Below are 25,448 nucleotides of genomic sequence, written 5' to 3'. Positions count from 1 at the left end.
GCAATAAACATTTTATGCTACAGAAAATTTTAGTGGGATATATTTCTTTAAAAAAAAAAGCACAATTTAATCTTCATGTAAGAGGCATGAGCCCTTCAAGGGCTAATCTTTACTACTGTATGTCTGATGAATATTATAACAATATTATTGGCTAATCATTCACTAATATGTGAGCCAGATGGGCGACAGAGAGACAATCTATATATTCTAAGAAGGAGAAAGAGAGGTTTAAATAAATTATGAGACAACCATTGGTGAGATATTATGGCTCAGTTTAAAATGTTAAATATGAAGACAAATACAAACAATACAATATTAGGTGTAACTGCAGGATGCAGAAGGATTTAATGTTGATAGGGAGATAGCACAATGCCTTGGAAACTGTAAGCTCTAAGGTCAGACAACACTGGGTCTAAATCCTGGCAACACCAATACAGAATTGGGCCAGCCAAGAATTAGGGAGAGCATTTCACCTTCTCTAAGTGTGAATTTTTTATCCTTAAAATGACTGTAATAATTCCTCTTATATGGGCCTATTATTCTAAGTATAAGGATGATAATAGCTACATTTATATGGTGTTTCCTGAATGCGAGGTATTTTTGTCAATACTTCGTAATTATAATACTATTTAATATTCTCAACAACTGCTTGATGTAAGTGCCCATTTTACAGTGGCGGAAATTAAGGCACACTGAGATTACATAACTTTTCCAAGGTTGTAAAGCCAGTAAGTGGCAGAACTAAAGCCAGTGATAGCTATTTTTTTGTTAATGTTATTAAGAATAGCCTGCTGACTTTAAGAATTACAAGAGAAGCTAGGAAAATCTCCTTCTACACATACTTTTTAACTCAAGTACAAGAAATTATATAACTAGGATAGGTTAATAAGTATAATTCAATCCAGAGAGTGAAAAGCCTCAAACTTTTCCTCCAAAATAGCATACTATCTAGAAAACAAGATAAAAATATTAATGCTTAATTTTTTTTTTACATTTAATGAAGTGACTTTTGGTTCTATTCCAAGATGGTAAAGATGTCTGTGCCTCCCACTAAGAATAGCTAAAAGCGCTGGACACTCTGTATAAGACAAATATAAGAAGACTGTGAAAGATAAAAAGAAAAAGCAGAGCTGCTAGTAATCTAGGAACTAAAGGAATAACATAACAGTGAGTTCTTGGAGTTTTCTTTTTGCCTCATATATCTCAGAAAGAAAAAGAACAACAGAAAAAGCAAAAACATGAGTAAACACACAATAGAATTTTCCTTCTTTTCTTGGGTTTTCTACATTATATTTTGATAATGTATTTCATGGTTTTAAATATACGCAGAGGGAATATTTAAGACTATTATATTATAAATTACAGACAGTAATAAGACTACAGAGAGGTAAAGTTTCTACATTTCCCTCAAACTGGTAAAACATCAATGTCAGTAGAGGGTGATAAATTATGTACCTTTAAGGTTATACTTAAAGCAACTACTAAAACATCTATACAAAGAGATATACTTAGTAACGTTTAGCAATATAATCATTAGAGGTTTCATAGAGAGTAAGTTTTACAGTCAACTGGAAGAGTGTTTACCCACTTCATCTACTTTTTAGCTGTGACTGTGACCAAATTATTTAATCTCTTTGTAAATTAGTTAAGAACATTCATTTTAAACCAATTAGGGTAGAACATATTAGCTATAATTATTATAGCTATTATTATAATATTTTGATTGAGTCAGACTATTAACTCTGGTTTATTTATTTTGCTAGTTTATTTTTCTTCATGTTTATTTATTTTTGAGAAAGAGAGACAGAGTGTGAGCAGAAGAGGGGCAGAGAGAGAGGGAGACACAGACTCAGAAGGAGACTCCAGGCTCTTGAGCTGTCAGCACAGAGCCCAACGTGGGGTTTGAACTCACAAACTATGAGGTCATGACCTGAGCCAAAGTCAGACACTTAACTGACTGAGCCACCCAGGTGCCCCTTAACTTGCTAGTTTAAATGAATATTTATAGTAGTCTTGAACTGAGATATTTGTATAAAGTGCTAGTCATGGTGCCTAGCATGTAGAATGGGCTTAATAAATAAAAGCTCTGATTATTTATTAGTAAACAAAAAGCAATGGGTTGGCCTTTCTTTATTTCCATAGATTCTCAACCACAAGACATATAACTTCCTTTACATTAGTCTTGGAAATTATTTTTTTGGATTTGACACCAAAAATAAAGGCAACAAAAGCAAAAATAAACAAATGGGACTACATCAAACTAAAAAGTTTCTATGCAGCAAAGGAAACCATCAACAAAATGAAAAGACAACCTAAGGAATGGGATATAATGTTTGCTAGACATATACCTGATAAGGGATTAATATCCAAAATATATAAGGATCTGAACATATTTTCCCAAAAATGACATATAAATGGCCAACAGGCACTAGAAAAGTTGTTCCCTTTTGGTAGGAATGCCACCTGGTGCAGCCACTCTGGAATACAGTACAGAGGTTCCTCAAAAAGCTAAAATAGGGGCGCCTGGGTGGCGCAGTCGGTTGAGCGTCCGACTTCAGCCAGGTCACGATCTCGCAGTCCGGGAGTTCGAGCCCCGCGTCGGGCTCTGGGCTGATGGCTCAGAGCCTGGAGCCTGTTTCCGATTCTGTGTCTCCCTCTCTCTCTGCCCCTCCCCCGTTCATGCTCTGTCTCTCTCTGTCCCAAAAATAAATAAACATTGAAAAAAAAAAAAATTTAAAAAAAAAAAAAAAAAAAGCTAAAAATAACACAACACTACAATTCAGCAATTGTACTATTAGGTATTTACCCAAAGGACACAAAAATATAGATTTGAAGGGGTACATGCACCCCAATGTTTACAGCAATAGCCAAACTATGGAAAGAGCCCAAATGTGCATTGACTGATGAATGGATAAAGAAGATATGGTATATATAATATAATGGAATATTACATGGCCATCCAAAAGAATGAAATCTTGCCATTTGCAACATGGATTGAGCTAGAATATAATATGCTACATGAAATAAGTCAATCAGAGGGGCGCCTGGGTGGCGCAGTCGGTTAAGCGTCCGACTTCAGCCAGGTCACGATCTCGCGGTCTGTGAGTTCGAGCCCCGCGTCAGGCTCTGGGCTGATGGCTCAGAGCCTGGAGCCTGTTTCTGATTCTGTGTCTCCCTCTCTCTCTGCCCCTCCCCCGTTCATGCTCTGTCTCTCTCTGTCCCAAAAATAAATAAACGTTGAAATAAGTCAATCAGAGAGACAAATACCACATGATTTCATTCACATGTGGAATTCAAGAAACAAAACAGATGAATATGTATATGGGAAGGGGGAAAAAGAGAAAAGAGGGAAACAAACCACAAGAGACTCAACAATAGAGAACAAATGGAGGGTTGATGGAGGGAGGGAGGTGGGAGATGGGCTAGATGGGTGATGAGTACTAAGGAGGACACTTGTTGTGATGAGCACTGAGTGTTGTATGTAAGTGATGAGTCACTGAATTCTACTCCTGAAACCAATATTGCACTGTATGTTAACTGAATTTTAAATTAAAAAAAAAAAAGGTGTTCTACATCACAAATCATCAGCAAAATGCAAATAAAAACCACAATGCGGTATCACCTCACACCTGTTAGAATGGCTATTATCAAAAAGACAGAGATAACAAGTGCTGATGAAGATGTAGAGAAAAGGGAACCAAGTGCATTGTTGATAGGAATATAAGTTGGTGCAGCCACCATGGAAAACAGTATGGAGGATCCACCAAAAATTAAAAATAGAACTACCATACAATTAGCAACTCTACTTCTGAGTATCCAAAGGAAGCAAAATCAGTATCTCAAAAATATATCTGCATCCCCACTTTCACTGCAATATTATTTACCATAGCCAAAAGAGAGAACCTAAGTGCCATCGACAGACGAATGGAAAAAGAAAATGTGGTATACAGTTGATCCTTGAACAACATGGGTTTGAACTGCACGAGTCCACTTATTTGGAAAATTTTAAATATATACATATATTTAAAATACTAATGTATATTAATTATAGCGTTTCTGACAACATGGATAGACTTGGGAGGCATTATGCTAACTGAAATTAGGCACACAGAGACAGACACAGAGTGTATGATCTCACTTTCATGAGAATCTTAAAAAATTCAAACTCATAGATACAGAGAAGAGAAGGTGGTTACTAGAGACAGGACTTGTGAGGTGAGCACACTAAGTGAAGGTGGTCATAAAATACAAACATCTAGTTATAAGATAATTAAGTCCAAGGAAAAAAAACTCCTAACATTATTGCTGTACTTTTTTTAAAAGACAAAGTATTTTATTGTTCTATATATGTATGATGTTATATAATTTATACTTTCAATTTATGATTTATCCCCCCCAAAACTATCAATTATGATTCCTACCCTATTACAGATGACAAACTGTAGCTCAAAGGTATTAAATAATTTGCTTAAAGCATTTACAAAGCTAATATATGCTAAGGTCAGACTACAGGTCTTCTGTCTCTAAATTTAATTCCCTTTCCACAACACTATCAGATATGAAAACATATTTAAAGTCACAAAATTAATAACTAGAGGATACAGGATTTGAAACCAAGTAGGTGAGCCCTTGTGCCTAAGACTCTATTATGCTATTGACGCAAATAATTAAAATATAGATAGATAGATGTTCAAGCTCATCAGCATTAAAGATACACTAAAGCACATCAAATTAGAAATATTAGATATAGGAGAGGGAGCCAAGATGGCAGAACAGCATGGAAATTTCTTGTGTGTCTAGCATCCATGAAAAACAGCCAGACCAACACTAAACCATCTTGCACACCTAGAAAACTGATCTGAGGATTAACACAACAATCTGCACAACCTGAACCACAGAATTCAGCAGATACACGGCACGGAGAGGTGAACTGGGGGAGAGAAGCCGCAGAGGGCAGGGAGCCGCTTTTGTGAGCGGAGAGAGGATGGAAATGGGGGGGGGGGGGGGGGGAATATGGGAAAGGCAGCCCTCCCCAAAAGCAGCTGGAAAGAAAGTAAAAAATTGGAAACAGCCACAGGGAATAAACTAAAAAAGGAGAGGGTTTAAATTCCATTAAGACTATAAACAGGGAAAGCACAAAGGCTGCAACTCCACAGCTCAATACCTGGCAGTGCTCTGGTGGGAAGGGCAAATCCCCAAGAGCAGAGTGGGGTCCGGGAGGTTCTCGGGCCACACGGGGAAAAGCAATTCCACTGCTGGAAGGACATTTGGTAGAGACTGTGAGGCCACCTAGTCCCAGCAGATCCCAGAGAACGAACGGCCACATTTGCTGGGGCTGAAACAAGGTTGTTAAGGGTGAAGCCTAGTGCCAGATGTGTGTTGTGATTTTCCATAATCCCTGAAACGCTGCTGCTACACTATCTCACGAACTTTTTCTGGAGCAGGCCGGCACCTGGCCGCAATCTCTAGGCATCAGCACCAGCACGGCCCCACGAACTTTCCTGGGGGCAGCCAGCATTCAGCCATTGCTCAGTGAGACCTTCTGCAGAGGGGTGGAACAGGTCAAAGACACAGTCCCTCAGAAGTAAGGGGGCAGGGAAAACAGCCGCATCTGAGACAAAACTCGGGAGAGAGGTACTACCTGGGGTTTGGTCACAGACAGTGTAAAAGCAGGGAGTGGACAAGAGCTGAAGACAAAGAACAAGTGCACGATTGCTCACTGGGGAGAAGAGAGTTCCGATACTAGAGACTGGGTTGCTGGGTGACGCCATTTTCACCGCTCCCATGCATATGCACCTACAAGTGCCACAACAATCCACCCCAGTAAGCTAGAAGCGCCATCTAGTGGGGAACGGAGCTGTTACACTAAGCCCCGTCCTACAGGGCCAACCTCGCTCTTCAAGAACAGAAGTCTCACCACCTGCTTACTTTATGGACTATAAAGTGCTTCACAGTCTGACTTCTAGGAGAAAATGAAGTAATTTCAGTGGTATTTTAGTCTGTTAGCAGGTCCATCTATTCAATTTTCTTTTCTTTTTCTCATTTCTTTTCTTTTTCTTGAATACAGAGAGAAAAAAATTCATTTTTATTTTCATTAAAAATATTTTTTAACTTTTTTCTACTATATTCTTTACTTATGTGTAAATTTTTTCAAATTTTACTTCACTTCCATCATTTCATGTTAGTCTACTTCAGTGCATTCATTTTTTCAAATTTTCAAATGATTTGTTTTTTTTTTCTTCCCCTGCCCTTTTTTCTCTAATCTATCAAGCCACTTTCAACACCCAAACCAAAACACACCTAGGATCTAGCATCATTTATTCGCTTTTGTGTGTGTGAGTTTTTAATTTTTTTATTTTAATTTTTTTTTAATTTTAATTTTTTCTACTTCATTAATTCCTTTTCTCCCTTCAAAATGACGAAATGAAGGAATTCACCCCAAAACAAAGAGCAGGAAGAAACGACAGCCTGGGACTTAACCAACACAGACACAAGCAAGATGTATGAACCAGAATTTAGAATCATGATAATAAGAATACTAGTTGGAGTCAAAAATAGATTAGAATCCCTTTCTGCGGAGATAAAAGAAGTAAACACTAGTCAGGATGAAATAAAAAATGCTAAAACTGAGCTGCAATCATGGATGGATGCCGCAGAGGCAAGGATGGATGAGGCAGAAGAGAGAATCAGCAATATACAGGACAAACTTATGGAAAATAATGAAGCAGAAAAAAAGAGGGAGATTAAGGCAAAAGAGCACAATTTAAGAATTAGAAAAATCGGTGACTCATTTAAAAGGAACAACATCTGAATCACAGGAGTCCCAGAAGAGGAAGACAGAAAAATAGGGGCAGAAGGGTTATGTGAGCAAGTAAATCATAGTGGAAAACTTTCCTAACCTGGGGAAAGACACAGACATCAAAATCCAGGAAGCACAGAGGACCCCCATTAGATTCAACAAAAACCAACCATCAACAAGGCATATCATAATCAAATTCAAAAATACTCAGGCAAGGAAAGAATCATGAAAGCAGCAAGGGAAAAGAAGTCCTTAACCTACAAGGGAAGACAGATCAGGTTTGCAGCAGACCTATCCACAGAAACTTGGCAGGCCAGAAAGGAGTGGCAGGATATATTTAATGTGCTGAGTCAGAAAAATATGAAGCCAAGAATTCTTTATCCAGCAAGCCTGTCATTCAAAACAGAAGGAGAAATAAAAAGTTTCCTAAACAAAAATTAAAGGAGTTTATGACCACTAAACCAGCCCTGCAAGAAATTTTAAGGGGGACTCTCTAAGGGGAGAAAAGATAGATAGATAGATACATAGATACATAGATAGATAACTACCAAAAGCAACAAAGATTAGAAAGGACAAGAGAACCCCACCAGAAACTCCAACTCTACAAGCAACATAATGGCAATAAATTCATATCTTTCAGACTCACTCTAAATGTCAATGGACTCAATGCTCCAATCAAAAGACACAGGGTAACAGAATGGATAAGAAAACAAGATCCATCTATATGCTGTTTACAAGAGACCCACAATAGACCTAAAGACACCTTCAGATTGAAAGTAAGGGGATGGAGAACCACCTATCATGCTAATGGTCAACAAAAGAAAGCCGGAGTAGCCATACTTATATCAGACAACCTAGACTTTAAAATAAAGACTGTATCAAGAGATGCAGAAGGGCATTATATCATAATCAAGGGGTCTATCCACCAAGAAGACCTGACAATTGTAAACATTTATGCGCCAAATTTGGCAGCACCCAAATATATAAATCAATTAATCGCAAAGAAACTCATTGATAGTAATACCATAATAGTAGGAGACTTCAATACCCCACTCACAACAACGGACAGATCATCTAATAAAAAAATCAACAATGAAACAATGGCTTTGAATGACACACTGGACCAGATGGACTTAACAGATATATTCAGAACATTTCATCCTAAAGCTGTAGAATATACATTCTTCTCCAGTGCACATGGAACGTTTTCCAGAACAGACCACATACTGGGACACAAATAAGCCCTCAGCAAGTACAAAAAGATCGAGATCATATCGTGCATATTTTCAGACCACAACGTTATGAAACTCAAAATCAACCACAAGAAAAAATTTGGAAAGGTAACAAATACTTGGAGACTAAAGAACATCCTACTAAAGAATGAATGGGCTAACCAAGAAGTTAAAGAGGAAATTAAAAAGTTCATGGAAGCCAATGAAAATGATAACACCACAACCCAAAACCTCTGGGACACAGCAAAGAGGAAACCATATAGCAATCCAGGCCTTCCTAAAGAAGGAAGAAAGATCTCAGATACACAACCTAACCTTACGCCTGAAAGAGCTGGAAAAAAAAAAAACAGCAAATAAATCCCAAAACCAGCAGAAGACAGGAAATAATAAAGATCAGAGCAGAAATTAATGCTATCGAAACCAAAAAAAACAGAACAGATCAATGAAACCAGAAGCTGGTTCTTTGAAAGAAGTAACAAAACTGATAAACCACTAGCCAGTTTGATCAAAAAGAAAAAGGAAAGGACCCAAATAAATAAAATCAAGAATGAAAGAGGAGAGATCACAACCAACACAGCAGAAATAAAAAAAAATAATGAGAGAATATTATGAGCAATTACATGCCAATAAAATAGGCAATCTGGAAGAAATGGACAAATTCCTTGAAACATACACACTACCAAAACTGAAACAAAAAGAAATAGAAAATTTGAACAGACCAATACCCAGTAAGGAAATCGAATTAATAATCAAAAATCCAAAAAAAAAAAAAAAGAAAAAAAACAAGAGTCCAGGGCCAGCGAAATTCTACCAAACATCTAAGGAAGAGTTATCACCTAATCTCTTGAAGGTGTTCCAAAAAACAGAAATGGAAGGAAAACCCAAACTCATTCTATGAAGCCAGCATTACCTTGATTCCAAAACAAGACAGAGACCCCACTAAAAAGGAGAACTATAGACCAATTTCCCTGATGAAAATGGATGCAAAAATCCTCAACAAGATATTAGGCAACCAGAACCAACAATACATTACAAAAATTATTCACCACGACCAAGTAGGATTTATACCTGGATGCAGGGCTGGTTCAATATCTGCAAAACAACTAACATGATTCATCACATCAATAAAAGAAAGGACAAGAACCATATGATCCTTTCAATAGATGCAGAGAAAGCATGTGACAAAATACAACATCCTTTCTTGATAAAAACCCTCAAGAAAGTAGGGATAGAAGGATCACACCTCAAGATCATAAAAGCCATATATGAATGACCCAACGCTAATATCTTCAATGGGGAAAAACTGAGAGTTTTTTCCCTAAGGTCAGGAACAAGACAGGGAGGTCCACTCTCTCCACCGTTATTCAACACAGTATGGGAAGTCTTAGCTTCTGCAACCAGACAACACAGAGAAATAAAAGACATCCAAATCATCCAGGAGATCAAACTTTCACTCTTCGCAAATGACATGATACTCTATATGGAAAATTCAAAAGATTCCACCAAAAAACTGCTAGAACTGATTCATGAATTCAGCAAAGTTCCAGGATATAAAATCAACACAAAGAAACCGGCTGCATTCCTATACACCAATAATGAAGCAACAGAAAGAGAAATCAAGGAATCAATCCCATTTACAATTGCATCAAAAACCATAAAATACCTAGGAATAAATCTAACCAAAGAGATGAAAATCTATACACTGAAAACTGTAGAAAGCTTATGAAAAAATTGAAGAAGACACAAAAAAATGGAAAAAGATTCCATGCTCCTGGATAGGAAGAACAAATATTGTTAAAATGTTGATACTACCCAAAGCAATCTACATATTCAATGCAATCCCTATCAAAATAACACCAGCATTCTTCACAGAGCTACAACAAATAATCCTAAAATTTTTATGGAACCAGAAAAGACCCCGAATAGCCAAAGCAATCTTGAAAAAGAAAACCAAAGCAGGAGGCATCATGATCCCAGACTTCAAGCTATACTACAAAGCTGTAATCATCAAGACAGTATGGTACTGGCACAAGAACAGACACTCAGATCAATGGAACAGAATAGAGAACCCAGAAATGGACCCACAAACATATGGCCAACTAATCTTTGACAAAGCAGGAAAGAATATCCAATGGAATAAAGGCAGCCTCTTCAGCACGTGGGGCTGGGAAAACTGGACAGCGACATGCAGAAGAATGAACCTGGACCACTTTTCTTACACTATACACAAAAATAAACTCAAAATGGATGAGAGACCTAAATGTAAGACAGGAAACCATCAAAATCCTCGAGGAGAAAGCAAGCAAAAACCTCTTTGATCTTGGCCGCAGCAACTTCTTACTCAACGCGTCTCCAGAGGCAAAGGGAAACAAAAGCAAAAATGAACTACTGGGACCTCATCAAAAAAAAAAATAAAATATCTTCTAATATTTTCATCAAATAAAAAGCTTCTGCACAGTGAAGGAAACAATCAGCAAAACTAAAGGGCAACCAACAGAATGGGAGAAGATATTTGCAAAAGGCCTATCAGATAAATGGTTAGTATCCAAAATCTACAAAGAACTTATCAAGCTCAACACCTAAAAAACAAAGAATCCAGTGAAGAAATGGGCAAAAGACAAGAATAGACACTTCTCCAAACAAGACATCCGGATGGCCAACTGACACATGAAAAAATGCTCAACATCACTCATCATCAGGGAAATACAAATCAAAACCACAATGAGATGCCACATTACACCTGTCAGAATTGCTAACATTAACAACTCAGGCAACAACAGATGTTGGCAAGGATGTGGAGAAAGAGGATCTATTTTGCATTGTTGGTGGGAAGACAAGCTGGTGCAGCCACTCTGGAAAACAGTATGGAGGTTCCTCAAAAAACTAAAAATAGAACTACCCTACGACCCAGCAATTGTACTACTAGGTATTTATCCAAGGGATACAGGTGTACTGTTTTGAAGGGACACATGCACCCCAATGTTTATAGCAGTGCTATCAACAATAGCCAAAGTACGGAAAGAGCCCAAATGTCCATTGATGGATGAATGGATAAAGAAGATGTGGTGTATATATATACAATGGAGTATTACTTGGCAATCAAAAAGAATGAAATCTTACCATTTACAACTACATGAATGGAACTGGAGGGTATCATGCTAAGTAAAATTAGTCAGTCAGTGAAAGACAAAAATCATATGAATTCACTCACATGAGGACTTTAAGAGACAAAACAGGTGAACATAAGGGAAGGGATACAAAAATAATATAAACAGGGAGGGGGACAAAACAGAAGAGATTCATCAACATGGAGGACAAACAGAGGGCTACTGGAGGGAGTGTGGGAGGGGGGATGGGCTAAATGGGTAAGGAGCACTAAGGAATCTACTGAAATCATTGTTGCACTATATGCTAACTAATTTGGATGTAAATTTTAAAAAAATAAAATTAAAAAAAAAGTGAAATGACAAACAAACAAACAAACAAACAAATAGCAGGGACAGCAATGTCCTGTGCCAAGTAGACAGCAAATTAAAGTATTTAATAATAGTTACTATTTATGTAACAAATTCCCAGTTCTCCCTTGTCAAATCTTTCCAGTGCCAGCAAATGTCAAGATGCCCAAAATGTCCAACATAGAACCCTACCCTAAACATTCAGGGTGCTTTAGAGAAAAGAACGCAATTGCTATAGCTGTCACCACTCCTAGTTGAGGACACGTTATTTCCTTTCTTCTTAAATTCTTCCATTTTTCCAAAGAAGGATTTAAAGGGGAAGGAAAATTATATTTGTAAAGTATTAACATCCTTATTGAAATATAATTCACACATCATAATTTACTCATTTAAAGTGCACAATTCAGTTGTGTATATTATTAATTGTTTAATTATGGGAAAATTGGTCAAAAAAAGAAATATTAAATATGTATTAGTGAACATGTGCTAAAGACTAAAAAACTAATGATTATATAATGGAATATTATATTGCCATCACCAAAGGGAACTTATTATTGAAGATGATGTTCTATCCCATAGAATGGAGATTTGAGGGTATGTAGTTATTTTCCACACCACTCGAGTTCTATGTACCTCCTAGGAAAATCTAAAAATAAAGATAAAAAAAGAAATAAGGTGACAAAAAGTGACATGAGTAAAGTATGTACTGTAATTAATATTTATTAACCTTTAAATAAAAATTAAACAGGGGCCGCTGGGTGGCTCAGTTGGTTAAGCACCAACCTGAGATCAGGTCATGATCTCACTGTTCATGGGTTTGAGCACCACTTCAGGCTCTGTACTGACAGCTCACAGCCTGGAACCTGCTTCGGATTCTGTGTCTCCCTCTCTCTCTGCTCCTTCCCCACTCATGCTCTGTCTCTCTCTCTCTCTCAAAAATAAACATTAAAGAGCAAATTAAAAAAAATTTTAAATAAAAATTAATCAGAGATAAATGGAAAGGAATGAATAGATCCACAAGGTAAAAACAAAGGTAAAGAATATATAGCACGTCTAATAAATTACAATGAAACATATCACCTTCTGCAGTCTTTCTAGACCTGTTATTCCATACTATCCAAATAAAACTAAAACAAAGATTGGGCAACATGACTAAAGAAATTGTAAAATTCTCAACTAAGGCATCTAAACATTTTTCCATCCAAAGCTACTGAATTAAATGTGTCAAATCAATTATTGTGGTGTCACAGAAACCATTAAAATGTGAGAGCCCAAGTATGAGTGCATATATAATTTTTTTGGAATCTTCTTTATGTAAAGAAGTGAACGAATATGGGGTACCTGGGTAGTTAGTTGAGTGTCCGATCCCAGGGTCATGGGATCAAACCTCGTGTCAGGCTCCGCACTGAGCAAGAGGCCTGCTTAGGATTCTCTCTCTTTCCCTCTGCCCCTTTACCCTGCTTGTGCTCTCCGTCTCTCTCTAAAAAAATAATTAATTAATTAATTAATTAATTAAAAAATATATCAGTGATTTGCTGTGTAGGCTCCAAAATCTTTTCTCAACCTCTTCCACAGAAAATGGCTAATTCAATGTTCTCTAACATTTTTTTCACATTTGTCAATCCAAAATTTTGAGAGAAGACACTTGAAGCGTCATTAACAAAAAGGAACTTACCAGTAAAAAAAAAAACTACAAAGTTATATATACATCATTTAACAATAGCACAAGCCAACAACAGTAACCTATAAAAAGATGTTAATATTCTAAAGACAAGAATGACTTATGGCCCACCCATCAATTTTCACCAGTTCTTCTAACTACCCCCAATATCCAACAAAACGTGATTTGATAACTAATTGTTCACATGTCACTGAACTATTAAATATTTTCTTTTTTCCCATAAAGTTTCATATTTCCTATTAATCTAATAAAATTTCACCAGTATGATCAACATAGATCCACAATCCCTTAGTCAGTTAGTGTTAGTCTCCAATTCTCTTTGTATTTTCAATCCCCTCTACACACACACCCCTAACACAAACCATTAAACCTCAAAAGTACTTTCTTATTTATACTGTTTCCCCTCAGTATAAGGATATGGTTTTGCACATTACAGAATACCCCAACACAACAGCAGCTTGGCTAAACAAGATTGAGGTTTACTTTTTCTTTTGTAAATATTGTCTAAAGATTAGCCATGTAGAGATGGTGTTTGCACAGTATCCTCAGGGACCCAAGTTTCTAACTTTCTCTTCTACCATTCTCCATCCCCAGCTTCCATCATCGAGATCACCTCACAGTCCAAAATGTTTGCTAAAGCTCCATTTATCATGCCTACAATAAAGGTCAAAAAGAAGAAACTGAATGACAAAATGGGATCACCTCCAGCTGAGTTACTGACCTTTACAAGCACACACACACACACATAATACTTCTGCTTTTATCTCTTTTGCCAGTACTTAGTCACTCAGCTAGGAAATAGCCCTTCCTTCAAAGCTTCAATATGCCTACCTTTAAAGAAAAAAAAAAACAAAAACAAAAAAAATTCTACTGGTATAGAAGAGAAAAACAGGGGGCGCCTGGGTGGCTCAGTCGGTTAAGTGTCCAACTTCGGCTCAGGTCATGATCTCACGGTCCAGTCCGTGAGTTCAAGCCCTGCGTCGGGCTCTGTGCTGACAGCTCAGAGCCTGGAGCCTGCTTCTGATTCTGTGTCTCCCTCTCTCTCTGACCCTCCCCCGTTCATGCTCTATCTCTCTCTGTCTCAAAAATAAATAAACATTAAAAAAAAATTTTTAAAAAGAGAAAAACAGATTTTAAGTTTGAGTAGAATACTAGCAGCCTGCATCATACATCCCTATTCATTTTTCACATCTTCTGAGTAACCCTTGATATTGGGAGAAGTTTTGTATCGTATCTTTAATCAATACAGCTAATGTAAAAGCTTTCCCCACTAAATACTTTTACTTCCTTGGCCATCTATGGCATGTGGCCAATCCCAAACTATACTGATACTATGATAGATACAGTTAAGATTACAATTCTGAAGTCTTATTGGATAGGATTTTTCATCTACCACATCTTGTGCATCATCTGGAATATAAAAGTTGATCTGTTTTGTACAAGTGACCTAATAGAATGCTGGAACTCACTCTGTGTCTTAACCAATTAGCAAATCAATGGAGCTCCAGTGTGGTATCTTTTCTTATAAATCTTGGATCTTATTCCACAGACACAATTACTGCATGATCAAAATTACCATCAATCCATTATAGTACCTCATATACTGAACATGTAGTAGGTCCCCATGCAAAGTGATCTATTTATTCAGTCAGGCCTCATAATAACCCTATTATGTTATTTTTGTTCATTTATAGAAAATAACAATAGCAAGCATTTATTGAGTATTTAGTATGTGCCAGGCTTACTCACAGCATTTTACAGATAAGTACTATTATTATCTGTAGATGAGGAAGAGAAGGCAATAAAGCTAGTAACCTGCCCAAAGTCACATAGCTTATAAGTAGCACAGCTAGAATGCATGTCCTCACAAACACTCCAGAGCCCACTCAATTAACTACTATACTATAATAATATCAAATAAACCAGCAGAGGTTAAGTAACTTGCCTAAGGTCACAAAACCAGGAGTCAAGATTCACAGATCTATCTTTTTGATTCCAAACGAATCAAAGCAATATGGTTGGATTGACCAAGGGATCATTACTCTTTAGGGGCAAAGTTACAAGAGAACAACACTATCAAAATAACAAACATAATCCATAAATTTCAACGATAACCAGTTTAGGAGGATGAAGTGCAGTGCATCCGTGCTGCCTAGGCAACACTACAGGTGACGCATCTCTTTTAGTAACAGACCAAAATAAAAGCAGCTTTGGCAAATGTTTCTAGTAACTACATTAGTTTGAATAATCATTCGTATCTAAAAGATCTTGAATAATTAGATGTCTGTATTTTACATCTGCTGTCAAAAAACGAAAGAATAAACAGCCTTCTACATCACATCCAAAGGATATATCTAAAAGCAGTAATTTTTAAAGACATCAGAAAAAGTTTTTAAGAAATAATAAAAAGTAACAGAATCAGACATTTTGTTGCCATCTGTCAGAACTCAGGAATTTATAGTTCTCTCACCTATAATTACAACCTTGACCCTCATCTTCTGAGACATATGTATATTATGGCTATACGTTTCTTAAGTATTTTTTTCTTAATATTTATGATGTACAATTCTAATGCCAATCAAAAATGCCTGTGTTAAGCCTGAGCATACAACACATAAATCACAATGCTACTACTGGCTCATTTCCAAATACTCCCCTAAGAATTGCAAGTCTGTCTTCCAAGAACAGCATAGATACATAATGACTATCAGATGGAATACCTTGCATGTAGTACAGTAAATGAAATACTGTAAGTATTAATGATAAAGAATTAAGCTCATGTCACCAACTGAATCAACATAAGCATGTCAGTCATTCACTCTTTCCTAAAGACCTCAAATCCTATAAAAAATTTTTTCAGCTCAATATACTGTTCTTCATCAAGCACATCCTTTTTTTCATTATTCCAGACTTAATGAGACATTCTCAATTAACTTCATATCAGTTCATGTTTATATTCTATTTCCAATTACCAATGTTTTAAAACTCATTGAAGAAATTTTAAAGAAATATTGAGCAGTACTGAACTTATACTATTTCAGTGTATCCTTAATAGATGAAACAAGACATTTTAAAAATATTTTTAGTGTTTATTTATTTATTTTTGAGAGAGACAGAAAGCAGGGGAGGGGAAGAGAGAGAGAGAATGGAAGGAAGAGAATCCCAAGCAGGCTCCACGCCCAGTGCAAAGCCAGACATGGGGCTCGATCCCACCACCACAAGCTCACGACCTGAGCCAATATCAAGTGTAAGCACTTAAACCAACTGGGCCACCCAGGTGCCCCAAAAATATTTTTATTAGTAAAAATTTACTATTTATTTTAAGGGGTTTTTTTTTTATACTGATTCTGATAGAAAGGGAGGAAGGAAGCTTCGAAGGAAGGAAGGAAGGAAGGAAGGAAGGAAGGAAGGAAGGAAGGAAAGTATCATAAAACAGCAAGTGATCTTTAGTGAGGCATAAAAGTACCAAAAGGAATCAGCTATTATAAATCATTAGAATTACACCAACTTTAATTTAATGCATCAGTTGACTGGTAACTAATATTAGATGAAAAGCAGCCAAGGCAGCTTTTATTTACAGCTATGTGTGGAAGAATAACAGAAATGTTGTTGCTAAGATCAATTTAATTTAAGCAACATTTGAAAATGAATTTTTACACATAATGGTATTTGAACACAATTTGAAATGAGCAGGATGTATCATTTGCTAAGAATATCATTCTTCGTTTTAAAAGTGTTAAGAAATCTCTGCTTTCACCACAAGGCAGTAATAGGACCCAGAATTAACCTTCCAAATGTAAACAACTAGAAAACTGGAAAAACTATGTATCTGACTTTGGAAAACAGGCAGCACCAAAAGGATTCCTAAAAAAAAGGGGGGGGGAGGTGAGACCTATAATTACCTGGGATTCTTTCTGAAAGCACTTTTGAAATTACAGTATGTTGAAGGGGAAAACCCAAGAGAGAGAGAGAGAGAGAGAGAGAGAGAGAGAGAGAGAGAGAGAGAGAGATTCCCCTTTAATTACCTGAATAACAATCTATATGTGCATAGGCTGAAAACCCACAAGGTTGAGCAAAAACACGTTCTAGGAAAGAAAAATTACCAGGTTTTATTGATGATATGAGAGCTCACAGAGGGCCAAGAATCATTCAAGTTCTTAAAAGCAAGATAGAGTCCACTGAATCCTTGGTGCGTTCAGTAAAGACACAAAGAGAGATCCACCTTAGTAATGAGGCTAAGAAAGTACAAGAGTAAAGGTTACCTCTAGAGCTGCCCTAGAAAACCTTAAACACATTAATATACATGGAAAGAGAAGGGGGAAGGAAATAAATTTGCTGCCACTGAGTCCATCCCAGAAAAGCTCAGTCTGAAAACTCTCCCTCACCTGCAGAGTGCTACATCATACCGCATGCTAGGTCATTGCACGTGCCATTTGGAAGAACAGCTGCCACTGCCATCACAGGAAAGGAGACCATGATGCCATGAGGCATTGCCACGACCAAGAATAAAGGTAGGGGTAAAAACAGGTACAGGGGTAAGAGTGAAAATGACCCTGAAAAAAGCTGGTGTGTAAACAGGATGAATAAGTATAATTCAGTAATCAAAATGTTGGGAAATGTACGATTAGAAGCAATGTGTCTTGGTGGTGTGAAGAGGTTATGTCTTATGAACTTGTCTTATGTCTTATGTCTTATGAGGAAAATAATTTGAATAAATACCTCAGACATTATACTGGTCTGCCAGATGATGAGGATAACAAAGCTGATGTAATTTTAAAATACAATGCAGATGAAGGTATAAATCTGAAGGCATGTGGCAAGCTTCCAAAATATGCTGAAATCAATGAAACAGATACATTTGGCACTGGAGATGATGATGAAATCCAATTTGATGATACTAAAAATGATGATAAAGACCATGATGATATCTAAATTGAACTCAAATGTTTTATATTCCAAGTTTTCTAAGGATTAAATCCCCAAGGAGATCTGACTTCCTTCTTTTAAAAGTTAATCAGACTTTTATGTAGTTTAGTCATTTTATCATGGCATCCCTTTCCTAAATGAAAACATGAACTCCTGATGCTCAATTCTTGGGAGCAATTCTTATGTCCTCCTGATTATTCTCTCATTAGTTAGATAAAAACTTTGATACTGTTAACAAGTAACTTTAAGAAGTAAACTTTCAGAGAATCCAATGTCTGATTCTAAAGTCCTATGTTCTTAATCATAACTCCCTTTAAAAAGGGGGGGGGGGGGGGCGCCTGGGTGGCGCAGTCGGTTAAGCGTCCGACTTCAGCCAGGTCACGATCTCGCGGTCCGTTGAGTTCGAGCCCCGCATCGGGCTCTGGGCTGATGGCTCAGAGTCTGGAGCCTGTTTCCGATTCTGTATCTCCCTCTCTCTCTGCCCCTCCCCCGTTCATGCTCTGTCTCTCTCTGTCCCAAAAATAAATAAACGTTGGAAAAAAAAAAAGGGGGGGGGGAATGTGTACATGATAGTGTACTAGAAGATTAATGGTAAATCCCATCATGCAAAAGAAAATGTTCCCGTGTAAAGAACACTGGAATAGGAATAACAATATCTGTCTTACAGATAAGAAAATCAAGGCATTTACAGGTGGATTAATGAATTAATTTAAAGGTGTTAATGGTGTCACACAGCCAGCAAGTATCAAAAAGGCAATTCAACCCAGCTACCTGATTCCAGATTCTACTGCAAGGTTTTCCACAGCCAAGTATCTTCCCATGTCTAGACCAGACATCTGAAACAAAAGGATCCCTATTAAGAGTAAGAATAAGAGATAAAATCTTTGCCATCACAAGAACACTACTAATTAACAGTGACTTTGGAAGAATGATTCTACCTACCTAAAGAACTCACTTGTTTCCTATGATCTACAAAGACTTCCGCAGCTTGAAATATTTATAGTATGAACTTTAAAAGGCAGGGGTGGGGTGGGGTGGGGTGGAATTCCTTCAAAATTCTCCCTCTTCTTTCATGAATTTATCCATATTTACCCAGTGCCCCACTCCTGCCATGTGTTTGGCACTACACTGAGTGCCAAGTATACAATGATGACAAAAGAGAGATAATCCCCTATTTAGTGGATCACAGAATCTACTGGGAAAGGAAAAATGAAACAAATAATTACACAACTAATTTCTTATGTTCTAAAATATGCAGAGCCTACACCCAACACAGGGATTTTGAACCTGTTGTCTGAAACACACTTACCCAAATATACACCATAGTTCTTTCCTCATCAAATTCGGGTCACGACTCAAGTATTACCTTCTCAATAAAACTTTCCCTGACCATTCTACATAAAAATGGTACACTCCCCACTCCAACATTCCCTATCACCTTTCCTGATGTACTTACTTTTGTCTAGAATACTTATCACCATTAAACATTTGTTTGTTTAGTATCTGTATCCCCACTGGAATATAAGATCCATAAGATCAGTAATTTGTCTCTTTTGTTGACTGGTATCACTCAAAGCCTAGAACAGTGCCTATCAGACACTAAATACTGTTGACTAATGAATAAATGAGTGCAATGAAGGAAAGCCTAAGCATAGTGGCAATGTATAAAAGGAGAAACCATTAATTTCATTAGACTAACATATACAAAATTATTATTGTATTTATGTATGTAAATAATACTATTTATATACATGTCATCATGAAATAATTAAAATACCAATTATAAATGTTATCTATCATTCATGTATGTGGTATTAATTTTGTTTCAGTGTTTCTGTTAATTCCTTTCTTATATTTTAAACATTTAAAGTATAACAATGATTTACTGCTAGATTCGTATTTTTATTCTAGAAAGGAGTCAACATCTAACAAAATGACTTATTCTCCATTCTATAAACCATCTCACCTTAAAAAATGAAGACAAGATGAGATGTACTATTCTACCCGGATTTGATATTATCATACTCATTGAACTGGAACAGGCATCTTATTTTTCAGAAATGAAAAAGTAAAAAAGAAAAAAAAAAGAGAGAGAGAGAGAGAGAGAAAGGAAATTAAAATCATCTTCTAAGGTTTACAGTTTGATCTCTTTGCTTCATATGCTGTGTTGAGATTTTATACAATTATGGCACTTATAGCTAAACATCTAGAAAAGAAATTGTCTCAAATTTGGTGTATCACAGTCCAAAGAACTATGTGCCCTGACAAAACTCTTGTTTTGAAAAAGAATAATACTTCTTTTATACCTAAGCAATGTTAACCTATCATTTAAACAAGAATGTAATAATCATTTAAAAATCATTTTAAAAAGATAAATAGACCCTAAAACAGTTTTCAAATTCCATCACTTATCATTTGAAGCTTCAATAATTAGAGTCGACATGATCTTCCAGAGGATAAAAAACAGTGAAGTTGCTATAGTATTTCGAATAAAATTTGTTTGTTATGAATAATCTACATGTACAATGGAATTTTTCATGAGTTCTCTAATGTCCTGATAAAAACACAACTTACTGCAAGAAACTAGAAAGAAAATAGTCATGAAAAAATAATTTCCTATAATCTCCTCTATTATACTTTTTAAAACCTAAGAATATTGACCAACAATAACCAGGACTCCCAAAACACATGTGTTCTCTCCCTTAATTAAGAAAATCAATAATCCTACTAAGCAAAGAAGAAAGCAAAAAGAAATCTTCAGATAAAAAAATGCAGTTCAATCTAATAATATCTATTAATAGCTATATCCTTGGGGCACCTGGGTGGCTCAGTCAGTTAAGCGTCTGACTTCGGCTCAGGTCATGATCTCACAGTTCATGGGTTTGAGCCCTGTACGGGGCTCTGTGCTGATGGCTCAGAGCCTGGAACCTGCTTCAGATTTTGTGTCTACCTCTCTCTCTGCCCCTCCCCTGCTCGTGGTCTCGGTCTCTCTCTCTCTCTCTCTCTCTCTCAAAAATAAACATTTAAAAAAAATTTTTTTAATCTTGAGTTTCCATCCAAACTTGAGTTTTCAAACACACAAAAAAACTAAAGAATGTTTTCAGTTCTCCATCATCTACTTATGTAGACATCCTCAGTTCCCCATCATCTACTTATGTAGATATCCTCAAAGTATCTATAAAACAAAATTAAAATTACTATTAAATAGTTTCCTACTATTACATTTAAAAATGTTACTATTCATTTTAAAAATATACCCTCCAGGGGCACCTAGGTGGCTCAGTGGGTTAAGCATCCAACTCTTGATTTCAGCTCAGGTAATGATCTCATGGTTCGTGAGATAGAACCCCATGTTGGTGGGCTCTATGCCGACAGCACAGAATGTGCTTGGGATTCTTTCTCTCTCCCTCTCTCTCTGTCCCTCCCCCACTCACACTTGCTCTCTCTCTCTCTCAAAATAAATATTTTAAAAATTAAAAAAAAAACATATATATATGTATACACACACACACACATCCTGAATGTTAAAGATAAATAGAGTATTTGGTTTGTTTCCCTTTTTTCACTTTTTACATGAACTGTCTATAATACAATGAATGGGACGGGATGCTCCATACTTCTTCACTAAAATGCCCCTTACTCCAAAACCTTCTTCACAAAACAGACACTCATTTATTCAAATATTTTTTAAGGGTGTATTATGTTCCACTCCCTGTTCTAGGCAATCTAAGTTCTGTAAATGGAGGGACTGATTCTATTTCAATCATTGCTTTATATCCTATGTTTAGTGGACTGTCTGGTACATAGTAAACTTTCATACATGAATGAATGGATGATCATACTTGTTCATTCATCCTTCACTATTTTTTAAGTTTTAACTTGGAAATTAGTTCTGTTTTCATTTTTTTCACTCTGCAGAGTAATGAGCCTATAAAATGTCCTTATCACTGACAAGTCAGGCTCACTTCTGGGTAGATGGATACAGAGAAAAAAAAAAATACTACTACAGCATTACCTTTTGGAACCTCTGTTCAGTTGCGTTTAAAATTTTCAAAGTTCCTTTTGAGCTTCAAAACATCATCCATAGTAAACGTGACTCTAACCGGTGGTTGGTCTCTAACATTTCAGTGGGAAAATAGTAGTAACCCTCTCCAAAAGGTCCAGCTGGCACACACAGAAAAACTTTAAAAATCCAATTAAACTGCAAAGTTATGATTTAATTCATAAAAGATTTATATTGCTTTTCCAGGAAAATGTTTTGAGAGAAAGAAAAAGACCATTGAAATACCAAAACAACAAAATCTTATAATCTGATCAAATTTTGGCCTTTAAATATACTATGCAGTAGATCTGTTGAGAAACCTTATTTAGAGGTGTTACATGCCTATTCTGTTTTCTCTCATTTGGAAAATCCAAGTACTATAGAAATTAAAATTGGAATCACAAATCTGTGAAGAACCTGGAGACATACAGAGTTCATCCTCCTGCCTTTTACTCATTTACACTTAAGCCAGTTTACATACCTAAGAAATGTATCCACAACAAAGAATTACTCATGGTGGGGATGGAGACAGGAGATGTGGTCAGAGTTAAGGTGGGACTCTGGGAAAAGAAATGTAAGTTACTCCTAAGAATGTTTTCATTGGAGAGAATTGTTTAGATGAATGTCATGATCTAACTTCTATTTTAGTATCACTCCAGAATTTATACTTGAATGTTAAATGCATCTGTTAAATACATATGCTTGAATGGAATATGCATGTTGATCATGGCCATGTATTTTGCCTCCTAACTGGTGAGAATGACATGCAAAAATTTAGTGAGAGAGGATTTTGGTTTGTATTAGATGGTGAATACTTCTTCAGCTTCAAAAAGTATATGCTGCCAAGCAGTGTATTTTTATAAACATACCCTATTATTAGATTGCAAGTTCTTCAAAAACAGCATCATGATTTTATAATTCTTTATATCGTCACTACTTAGAATACACACATAGGTATTTAATATTCACTGATTATCACTGAAAATACAGGTGATTATATTTAAACAAATATTATCAAACATTACCAAATGTTTATCTGGTCCATTTAAACAGAATTTCATTACCACAAAAATTTTTAAATATTAAAAAATACATAAAAACATATTAGCACACTTAAACAGATACTTGCACACCAATGTTCATAACGGCATTAGTCACAACAACCCAAATATCCGCTGATAAATGGATAAACAAAATGTGGCATATCCATAAAATAAAATATTATTTGATCTTAAAAAGAGTGAAATTTTGATACATGGTAAAACACTGATGAACCCTACGGATACTATGTGAAGTGAAAGAAGTCAGTCACATAAGAATGAATATGATAGGATTCAACTCATGTGAATAGTCAAATTCAAATTGACATAAATTGACACAAATTGACATAAAATAGTCAAAGTCATAAAGACAAAATAGAACAATGGATATAAGGAATGCAGAACTAATGTCTCATGAGTATAGTAGTTCGGGAGGATGAAAAAGTTCTAGAGACACAGTGGTGATGGCTCTACATCAGTGCAAATGTACTTAATGGCACTGAGTTACATACTTAAAATGGTTAAGTGGCAAATTTTATGTTATATTTATTTTACTACAATAAAAAAAGGTCAAAAATATTATACTACTTTATGACAGACGTGCCCAAATAATACGTTGTAAATGTATAATCACAGAATCCTAATAGTTCTTAACATTAAATTTTAAGAAAAAAAGAAGTTAAAAAATTAACAGCCAGTTTTATATGTACCTGGTTTCTTTAAAAAACAAACACAACACCAACCAAACAAAACAAACCCTTGAAGATACCAAGTTATTTTTATTTCATCAATACCTTTAATGCATGCATTTATTCTAACTTTGCAAGCCCTTTGCCTTATGACAAAATTACTTCAACTTAGCCATAATCAACATATCCATATGTCTTTAATATTCACACACAAATTCATCTCCACTTTCTCAGCAGAATCTTGCCTGCACTTAAATATTTTTGCAGTTCAATTTTGATTCTATTTTCTGATTATTTTTTTCCTTGCAGCTAAAAACTATGCATGCAAAACTATTCCCTACTTTCTGTAACATTTTCAGGGTGGTTAACAAACATCTAATAAGAAATATAGCATGTCAAATAAAATGATAAACTGGTAATTCTTGAAAGTGATTAACACTCTCTATGCTAAATTATTTCCTAATTTTTGGGAAATGTGTAAAAAAGTAAGTTACAATTTACATTCATCTGAACTTATACAAATCTAAGTCAACTGCTTCAAGATACAAAGCCAATGGTATTTTTGCTGCTAACTATTTATAAAAGTGATTCACATTCAAACAAATCTAACTGAAATTCATGGAACTATATAATATCCTTAAAAATACAAACTCCCTAGTTCAATACGATATACCACACACACATCAATTTCTATTCTATGATTATGTCAAAGAAATAATATTGATTTAACACATGGTTAAATTCAACAACACTGATTTAATTCATAAATCATTTAACATGATTCATTTATGAGACTCGACCTTATTTTACCAACTAAACTTTAATATTGGTTAATTAATTCTTTCTCTGGTAATTAACAAACTAGAAAATTTTCAGTACCAGTTAATTTTCCAAGATCTTCTCACAAAACCATTATTGTATACTGAAGTCTTATTAAAAATGACATCACTTAAGATAAAATAATAAAAACAAAGAAAGAGGCATATTCAAGTGTCTGACTTCCTTACTACCCTATTAATATTCCTTCCAGAAGTAACTATTTCAAGTGAAAATAAATCCTTTGATCCATAATTTCCCTACTTTCCCAATGAATCACATTAAGCAAAAATTAAGTAAACTATTATAGAGTTCTCCCTAAAAAAACACAACCAGAAATTTTTCTTTTTATGTTCTTCTTGGTATATATTCCACATATTGTATGGATTTGGTGTCCAAAAGATTTATCCAGGAAAACTCACATATTTATTTAAGTTTTTAGCAGTTTAACATTCACATTCAGCTTCAACAAAAACTTCTTAGACTATACTAGGAACTGAATTCCAACCACAACTTTATAAAGTGGGTGTTAATGATTTTATGTTAAAGGAAAATGAGGTTTGGAAAGAGAAGATAATTTGATCCCACAATCAATTACCAGTGAACTCAAGAGATGGAATCCAGATATTACTGATGCCAAAAGGAAGGAGGAAGAGAAATGACACTTGCTACATGTCAAACATGAGCACTTTGCATACATTTCCTCATTTAATTCTTATCATTGCTTTGTAAGGTAGACACTATCTTCATTTTGAAGATAAAGAAACT

The 25,448-nt window shown here is 35.7% G+C and overlaps 1 protein-coding gene and 1 pseudogene across 12 annotated transcripts in view; one reads left to right on the top strand and one right to left on the bottom strand.

The window, feature by feature from the left end:
* Nucleotides 1-25,448, bottom strand: part of FUT8 (fucosyltransferase 8) — a 311,102-nt gene that overhangs the window by 178,735 nt on the left and 106,919 nt on the right. For 4 of the 12 annotated variants that reach the window (XM_043556372.1, XM_043556375.1, XM_043556377.1 and 1 more), the window contains one exon: nucleotides 18,865-18,929. The exons of the other annotated variants lie outside the window; for them this stretch is intronic. The gene's annotated coding sequence lies outside the window, so the exon portion shown is untranslated. The remainder of the gene's footprint in view (nucleotides 1-18,864; nucleotides 18,930-25,448) is intronic. 12 annotated transcript variants of the gene reach the window in all.
* On the top strand, nucleotides 12,047-18,134 carry LOC122468109 (annotated as a pseudogene).

This window comes from Prionailurus bengalensis, chromosome B3 (genome assembly GCF_016509475.1).
Source record: "Prionailurus bengalensis isolate Pbe53 chromosome B3, Fcat_Pben_1.1_paternal_pri, whole genome shotgun sequence".
Taxonomy (NCBI): Eukaryota; Metazoa; Chordata; class Mammalia; order Carnivora; family Felidae; genus Prionailurus; species Prionailurus bengalensis.
This window is presented reverse-complemented; position numbering and strand designations above follow the sequence as displayed.